The following is a 9,118-nucleotide window of genomic DNA, read 5'->3' as shown; positions in this document are numbered from 1 at the left end:
AAAATGCTCGTCATCACTCGCCATCAGAGAAATGCAAATCAAAACCACAATGAGATACCATCTCACACCAGTTAGAATGGCAATCATTAAGAAGTCAGGAAACAATAGATGTTGGAGAGGATGTGGAGAAATAGGAACACTTTTACACTGTTGGTGGGATTGTAAACTAGTTCAACCATTATGGAAAACAGTATGGCGATTCCTCAAGGATCTAGAACTAGATGTACCATATGACCCAGCCATCCCACTACTGGGTATATACCCAAAGGATTATAAATTACTCTACTACAAAGACACATGCACACGTATGTTTATTGCGGCACTATTCACAATAGCAAAGACTTGGAATCAACCCAAATGTCCATCTGTGACAGACTGGATTAAGAAAATGTGGCACATATACACCATGGAATACTATGCAGCCATCAAAAAGGATGAGTTTGCGTCCTTTGTAGGGACATGGATGCAGCTGGAAACCATCATTCTTAGCAAACTATCACAAGAAGAGAAAACCAAACACCGCATGTTCTCACTCATAGGTGGGAACTGAACAATGAGATCACTTGGACTCGGGAAGGGGAACATCACACACTGGGGCCTATCATGGGAGGGGGGAGGAGGGAGGGATTGCATTGGGGAGTTATACATGATATAAACGTTATGCACATGTACCCTAGAACTTAAAGTATAATAAAAAATAAAAAATAAAAAATAAAAAAAAAAATAAAAAAAAAAAATCAGATCTCGTGAGAACTCACTCACTATCACTATAATAGCAAGCAGGAAATCTGTCCCCATGATCCAATCACCTCCCACCAGGTCCTTTTCCTTTCCCATATTGGGAATTACAATTCGACATGAGATTTTGGTGGTGACACAGAGCCAACCCATAACCATATCAGGCTCTATTTTAAATGGAGTGGCTAGGGGAAGGTGTCTCTGAAAAGTTAGCATTTAAAGCAGAGAACTTGCATTAGTTTTCTATTGCTGTTGTAAGAAATAACTAGAAACCTCATGACTTAAAACCACACAAATTGATTACCTTACAGTTCTAGAAGCCAGAAGTCTGAAATGGGTCTTATGGGGCAGAAGTCAAGATGCTGGCAGGGCTGTGTTTCTTTGGAGGCTCTAGAAGAGAATCCATTCCTTTCCTTTTCAGTGTCTACAGGCTGCCTGCTGTCCTCAGCTCATCACCACCTTTGTCCTCAAAGCCGACAAGCTCCTCAACCCAGCTTCTATTTTCACATCTCCTTTGCTGACTGGCTCTCCTGCCTCCCTCTTTTGCTCATAATGACTATTATGATTAAACTGGGCACAGCCGAACAATCCAGGTGTATATTTTCATCTCAATATCCTTGACTTAATTACATCTACAAAGCTCCTTTTGCCATGTAAGGTAATGTATTCACAGGCTCCTGGAGATTAGGACATAAACATCTTTGAGAGGCCACCATCTGCCTATCACAGACCTGAAGGATACAAAGGAGTGGAAAAGAGTGTTTCTAACTAGATTTTAGAGTAAGAAAGAACTTGGCAAATTCAAGGAACTGAAGGAAGATCCATGTTACAGGCGTACAGAATGCAAGGAGGAGAATGGTGCAAGACAAGGCTGGGAGCAAGGTAAGGACCAGAACACACTGGACCTTTTAGGCCATGTTAACTAATTTGAGTTCATTCTATAACAATTGGGAGCTAGTGGAGGCTTTTAAGCGATTATTATCAAATAATCTAAGCAGTAGTACAAAGTATCAAGTAATCTAAGCACATTTAAGCAGTAGAGATTATTATCAAATAATCTAGCTCATGTAATAATTGAATTAGTTTGGCTGCTGGAGGAGAATGAGTCAAAGTGGAACATGAATGGAAGTGAGAAGACCAATGAGGACTGACTGATGCCAAACTATGCAAGACAATGGCAGTAGATACGGACAGAAGTAGCCCAGTTGATTATAGTGCTAGTCATAATGGTTACTGTTTATCAAAACTGGAACTGTATGCTTAATATTATGCACTTGATTGCATGCAACTTTTAAATATTATAAAATTATGACCACACCGCGCAGCTCCCAGCCGCCCGAGCACCTGTTTGCTGCCTCCTACTCCTCCATCTAGCCGCCATGATAAGCGCCAGCTGAGCTGCAACAGCCGGTCTAGTGGGTACCGCAGCCTCCCGGGGTCCTACGGCCGCCCTCCACCAGGATGGCTGGAATGGCCTTAGTCATGAGGCTTCCAGAGTTGTTTCAAGGCGGGATTATGCATCGGAAGCAATCAAGAGAGCAGTTGTTGGGCCGGGCGCGGTGGCTCAAGCCTGTAATCCCAGCACTTTGGGAGGCCGAGACGGGCGGATCACGAGGTCAGGAGATCGAGACCATCCTGGCTAACACGGTGAAACCCCGTCTCTACTAAAAATACAAAAAATTAGCCGGGTGAGGTGGCGGGCACCTGTAGTCCCAGCTACTCGGGAGGCTGAGGCAGGAGAATGGCATAAACCCGGGAGGCGGAGCTTGCAGTGAGCTGAGATCGGCCACAGCACTCCAGCCTGGGCGACAGAGCGAGACTCCGTCTCAAAAAAAAAAAAAAAAAAAAAAAAAAAAAAAAAAAAAAAAAAGAGAGCAGTTGTTGGTACTGATTTCGGTACTACCAACTCCTACGAGGCAGTTATGGAAGGCACACAAGCAAAGGTGCTGGAGAATGCCGAAGGTGCCAGAACCATCCCTTCAGTTGTGGCCTTTACAGCAGATAGTGAGCAACTTGTTGGCATGCCTGCCAAGCGACAGGCTGTCACCAGACCAAACAATACATTCTGTGCTACCAAGCGTCTCATTAGCCGGCGATATGATGATCCTGAAGTACAGAAAGACATTAAAAATGTTCCCTTTAAAATTGTGCGTGCCTCCAATGGTGATGCCTGGATTGAGGCTCATGGGAAACTGTATTCTCCAAGTCAGATCGGAGCATTTGTGTCGATGAAGATGAAAGAGACTGCAGAAAATTACTTGGGGCACACAGCAAAAAATGCTGTGATCATAGTCCTAGCTTATTTCAATGACTTGCAGAGACAGACCACTAAAGATGCTGGCCAGATACCTGGACTGAATGTGCTTTGGGTGATTAATGAGTCCACAGCTGCTGTTCTTGCCTATGGTCTAGACAAATCAGAAGACAAAGTCATTGCTGTATATGATTTGGGTAGTGGAACTTTTGATATTTCTATCCTGGAAATTCAGAAAGCAGTATTTGAGGTGAAATCCACACATGGGGACACTCTTAGGTGGGGAAGACTTTGACCAGGCCTTGCTACAGCACATTGTGAAGGACTTCAAGAGAGAGACGGGGGCCTATTTGACCAGAGACAATGTGGCATTTCGGAGGGTACGGGAAGCTGCTGAAAAGGCTGAATGTGAACTCTCCTCATCTGTGCAGACTGACATCAATTTGCCCTATCTTACAATGGATTCTTCTGGACCCAAGCATATGAATATGAAGTTGACCCGTGCTCAATTTGAAGGGATTGTCACTGATCTAATCAGGAGGACTATCACTCCATGCCAAAAAGCTATGCAAGATGCAGAAGTCAGCAAGAGTGACATAGGAGAAGTGATTCTTGTGGGTGGCATGACTAGGATGCCCAAGGTTCAGCAGATTGTGCAGGATTTTTCTGGCAGAGCCCCAAGTAAAGCTGTCAATCCTGATGAGGCTGTGCCCATTGGAGTTGCCATTCAGGGAGGTGTGTTGGCCAGCGATGTTACAGATGTGCTGCTCCTTGATGTCATTCCCCTGTCTCTGGTATTGAAACTCTGCGAGGTGTCTTTACCAAACTTATTAATAGGAATACCACTATTCCAACCAAGAAGAGCCAGGTATTCTCTACTGCCGCTGATGATCAGACATAAGTGGAAACTAAAGTGTGTCAGGGTGAGAGAGAGATGGCTGGAGACAACAAATTCCTTGGACAGTTTACTTTGATTGGAATTCCACCAGCCCCTCGTGGAGTTTCTCAGATTGAAGTTACATTTGACATTGATGCCAATGGGATCATACATGTTTCTGCTAAAGATAAAGGCACAGGACGTGAGCAGCAGATTGTAATCCAGTCTTCTGGTGGGTTAAGCAAAGATGATGTTGAAAATATGGTTAAAAATGCACAGAAATATGCTAAGGAAGACCAGCAAAAGAAGGAATGAGTTGAAGCAGTTAATGTGGCTGAAGGAATCATACACACCACAGAAACCAAGATAGAAAAATTCAAGGACCAATTACTTGCTGATAGTGCAACAAGCTGAAAGAAGAGATTTCCAAAATGAGGGAGCTCCTAGCTAGAAAAGACAGCAAAACAGGAGAAAACATTAGACAGGCAGCATCCTCTCTTCAGCAGGCATCATTGAAGCTCTTTGAAATGGCATACAAAAAGATAGCATCTGAGCGAGAAGGCTGTGGAAGTTCTGGCACTCGGGAACAAAAGGAAGATGAAAAGGAGGAAAAACAGTAATAATAGCAGAAATTTTGAAGCCAGAAGGACAACATATGAAGCTTAGGAGTGAAGAGACTTCCTGAGCAGAAATGGGCAAACTTCAGTCTTTTTACTGTGTTTTTGCAGTATTCTACATATAATTTCCTTAATTTGTAAATTTAGTGACCATTAGCTAGTGATCATTTAATGGATGGTGATTCTAACAGTATAAAGTTCACAATGTTCTATGTCCCTAACCTGTCATTTTTCAGCTGCATGTAAAAGGAGGTAGGATGAATTGATAATTATAAAGATTTAACTATTTAATGCTAAAGTGGCCATATTTTCAAGAGGTGAAACCATCTTGCACACAACAATGAAGGTAGTCAGCCATAGATTTGAAATGAGACCACATATGGGGATGAGATCCTTCTAGTCAGCCTAGTACTGCTGTACTGGCCTGTGTGTACATGGGGTCCTCAACTGAGGCCTTGCAAAGCAAGCCATCTGTGCCATGCTTGTAGATGGGGCAGAGGTATCTAGAACAATGGAAAGCTTAGCTATTTATGTTAGGTACAGCTATTAAAACAATGTAGGCATGAGGCTAGACCCTTAACTTCCTTCAGGCATACTTTTCCAGCTATCTTCTGTCCTATGTCTGGCACCTACATCCTTGATGATTGTTCTCTTACCCATTCTGGATTTTTTTTTAGATAAATATGAAAAGCAAAAAAATAAAATAAAGTAAAATTATGAAGTTAGTTTTTTCTCTTTTATAAAAAGAAGAAACAACTTCTGGCATCATGAGTTTGAAGAGGAACCTGTCTTTACAGCCTTATTTCCAATGGGTATTAGTCAGTTTTCACACTGCTGATAAAGACATACCTGAGACTGGCAAGAAAAAGAGGTTTAATGGACTTATAGTTCCACATGGCTGGGGAGGCCTCACAATCACGGTAGAAGGCAAGGAGGAGCAAGTCATGTCTTACATGGATGGCAGCAGGCAAAGAGAGAGCTTGTGCAGGGAAATTCCCTTTTAAAAACCATTAGCTCTCATGAGACTTACTCACTCCATGAGAACAGCATGGGAAAGACCTGCCCCTGTGATTCAATTACCTCCCACCAGGTTCCTCCCACAACACATGGGAATTCAAGATGAGATCTGGGTGGGGACACAGCCAAACCATATCACCATGGCACATTGTACATAATACTGTCATGGTGTTCATCTCATTCCATCAACCTACTTGTCCTGCCCTTCCCTCAGAGCTCAATATTGTACCAGTTGTCATCCAATTTCATCTTGGGATGAAAACTCTATTGGGCTCACCTTCATTCACTCATTCATTTACATATTAATTCTACAAACAACTATTGAACGTCTGCAACATGGATTATACTGTGTAGGCATCGAGGACCGAATGGTCGGCAAAAACAGACAAAATCCCTATGCTAATGCAGTGTAGAGTCTAGTGGGAAAGATTGGCTTTGATCAAATGATCATTCTTACCTGTAAAATTATGTCAGTTATAAGAATTACGAAGATTAGGGCGGGCGCGGTGGCTCAAGCCTGTAATCCCAGCACTTTGGGAGGCCGAGGCGGGCGGATCACGAGGTCAGGAGATCGAGACCATCCTGGCTAACACGGTGAAACCCCGTCTCTACTAAAAAATACAAAAAACTAGCCGGCGAGGTGGCGGGCGCCTGTAGTCCCAGCTACTCGGGAGGCTGAGGCAGGAGAATGGCATAAACCCGGGAGGCGGAGCTTGCAGTGAGCTGAGATCCGGCCACTGTACTCCAGCCTGGGCAACAGAGCAAGACTCCGTCTCAAAAAAAAAAAAAAAAAGAATTATGAAGATTTTTGTGCTATGAGAATATATAGTAAAGTATTAGTAGGTCGTGGAACGTTCCCCCGAAAAAGTAAGGTTGGTTGTAAGATCTGAAGGACAAATAGGACCTAATAAGATAAAAGCAAAGAAAGAAAACCCTACAGTCAAAGGGAATAATATATACAAAGGCCGTAAGGCAGGAAAAAAAAAAAAAAAAAAAGACAACTTGCTCCATGAACTGAAGGCCACTATGGCTGGAACACAGAAAACTCTGTGCAGAAATAATCCCCTTATTCATCAGACCACTATCTTGACCCGAAATGAATATGATCCTGTTCATATAGTAAAACTCATACTGATAATATTGGCCATTATTAATGTGGCATTTACTATGTACTAGTCCGTATTTAAACTATTTTATATGTATTAAGTCATTAAATCCTCACCACAATCCTATTAAGGAAACGTTGCTATTATTCTCCCACTTGATAAATAAGAAAACTGAGACACAGGGATAGGTAGCATGCCCACGTTGTAGAGCCTAGATTTGAAACAAGTATCCTGAACTTCATGTTCCTCCTTCCTCACACTCACATGTCACATGTTGAAGGCAGCCTGTCCCCACCTGGCGCCCTGTGTTAGGAAGTTCTGGGAGTCTCTACCACAGCCTTCCCTGGGGAAAGGCTGATGACCGGGAACTGTCATTAACAGTCATCAGTGGGTTCAGCAGTTCCTTAGTGGTGTCTAGTGAGAGGTGAGAATGATTTGTTACCATTTGTTGGAAGAAAGTAAAAAGCACAAATGAATTGGGGCAAGGTTCCAGTCACCCTAGAAAGGTACAGTGGGTGCTGACAGAGAGCTCAGGGCTAGAGGCAAATCATCAATACTTGACTCAGTTTCTGTCTTTGAGAAAGGTAGTGAGCATCTTTATTAAATTGCTGAGAAGAGGATATGCCCACAAGACAAAAGAGATGTTGTAGAAAAACTGCCACACTTGGCAGGCAAGAGATCCTGCTCCTTGTGGCAGCTCTGCCATTGACCTTGGGCAGACACTTAACATCCTCAGGCTTTGGTTTTCTCATTTGTAATATGAGAGGACTAGAACAAGTGGTCCCTGCAGGCTCTCACAGCCTCTGGAGTTACTGAGACACTGGGAAGTAAAATTCAGCTCCTCTCCTACGTTTTTGAAGGAATAGACTTAAAGGCAAGAAATATTCCTAAACAGCAGTAGATAGCCCAGGCCATTCATGCTACAGGAACTTTTGATACATGGATTACATAAGTATGTAAATTCAAACAAACAAAAGAGAAATTCTGCAACCCTTTGGAAAACATGAAGATTTTTAAGATGACCTCAACTTGCACCAAAATAAAATTATAAAGGAAACACAAACGTCTATTCTTCCCGACGCTCCAGGTCCCCCCCAAATTTGCATTTGCTTCCTTCTTTCCTCCACCTTATTAATTGTACAAATAAGGGGCACACTAAACATTTAAGCATGCAAATTATAAAAATAATGAATAGTCTATGCTTCTTTTGTGTTCCATTGTAATAAAATCTATTGTTCCATCCATCAGTCTCATTAGAGTAGGTTTTGACCTATACTAAAAAAAAAACACTCAAATGTTCAAGCTTATCTGCCAAATGAGGGACCTCAGAAGGACAATCTCCACTGTTTCCTCCCCCATCGAATATTATATGACTCTCCATGGAAATGGTGATAATAGATCAGCAGCACTGTGGTTTTACACAAAGGGTAGGACCTCATCGGCAGGCTAGAAGCCTAGAAATTGGAAATATTTTGTTGAATACAGAAAAATTTTCTTATGGTTAATGATATGTTATCCTAATCAGGGTAAAATTTTAAGAAAGAACTTAGAGGTCTCACAGTGTGTTTCCTTCCCAAAGTACAGGATCTAGAAAAATGCTGTTACCAAGCATCTTGAGGTAGCTTTTCTGTTGTTAAAAGAAAATACATATTGCTGAAAGAAGAGAGACATTGCAGAAGTTACCTCTCAGTCAGCTTTCGACAGGTTATATTGCAGGCATGAAATGAAAGCACCAAGACTTTGATTATATGTAGATTTTAATTATGTTTTTCTTGTTTTTGTTTTGTTTTGTTTTGCTTTTGTTTTTTTTAGAAATGGGGTCTTGCTCTGTCGCCAGTCTGGAGTGCAGTGGCGTGATCTCAGCTCACTGCAACCTCCACCTCCCAGGTTCAAGAGATTCCCTTGCCTCAGCCTCCCTCCCGAGTAGCTGAGACTACAGGCACATGCCACCACACCCAACCAATTTTTGTATTTTTAGTAGAGATGGGGTTTCACCATGTTGGCCAGGATGGTCTCGATCTCTTGATCTCATGATCCACCCGGCTCAGCCTCCTAAAGTGCTGGGATTACAGGCGTGAGCCACTGCGCCTGGCCTATAAATATGTTTTAAATTTGGGGCCATATCTGGTCACTATTTAACAATATGTTCATCCAAAAATTAAGTCCTTTAAAAAATTCTTATTGGGTACTGGATTCCAAGATAGGATTCCATATGTTTCCTATACTTTACTGTTGCCAAGATGTAAGACCATGTTTTATCTGCTATTTCCACAATGAAGGCAATGAGTAATTGAATCAATAAATTAAGTGAATAAATAAATTGAACATTTGATTCATATATTTCTAGCAGAATGCAACAAGCAACCTCTTGGACCAGACAGTTCTATTGATTTTTTCTTAGTCTTATTTATTCCATGTTATTACTTAAATCAAATAGCAAATCAAGCAGTTATAACCTTCTGTTATTGACCCAAAAAAATGCTACATAGGAAATAATACATTAAGAAAG

At 41.9% G+C, this 9,118-nt stretch overlaps 1 pseudogene across 1 annotated transcript; it reads left to right on the top strand.

The window, feature by feature from the left end:
* The first annotated feature begins 2,117 nt into the window (after nucleotides 1-2,117).
* LOC117094467 lies at nucleotides 2,118-4,698 on the top strand (annotated as a pseudogene). The gene is made up of 2 exons (XR_004441559.1): nucleotides 2,118-2,287; nucleotides 2,612-4,698. The product of XR_004441559.1 is annotated as a stress-70 protein, mitochondrial-like (transcript).
* Nucleotides 4,699-9,118: the final 4,420 nt, after the last annotated feature.

The sequence above is a fragment of the Trachypithecus francoisi genome, unplaced genomic scaffold (assembly GCF_009764315.1).
Source record: "Trachypithecus francoisi isolate TF-2019V2 unplaced genomic scaffold, Tfra_2.0 Lachesis_group13, whole genome shotgun sequence".
In the NCBI taxonomy this organism is placed as follows: Eukaryota; Metazoa; Chordata; class Mammalia; order Primates; family Cercopithecidae; genus Trachypithecus; species Trachypithecus francoisi.
This window is presented reverse-complemented; position numbering and strand designations above follow the sequence as displayed.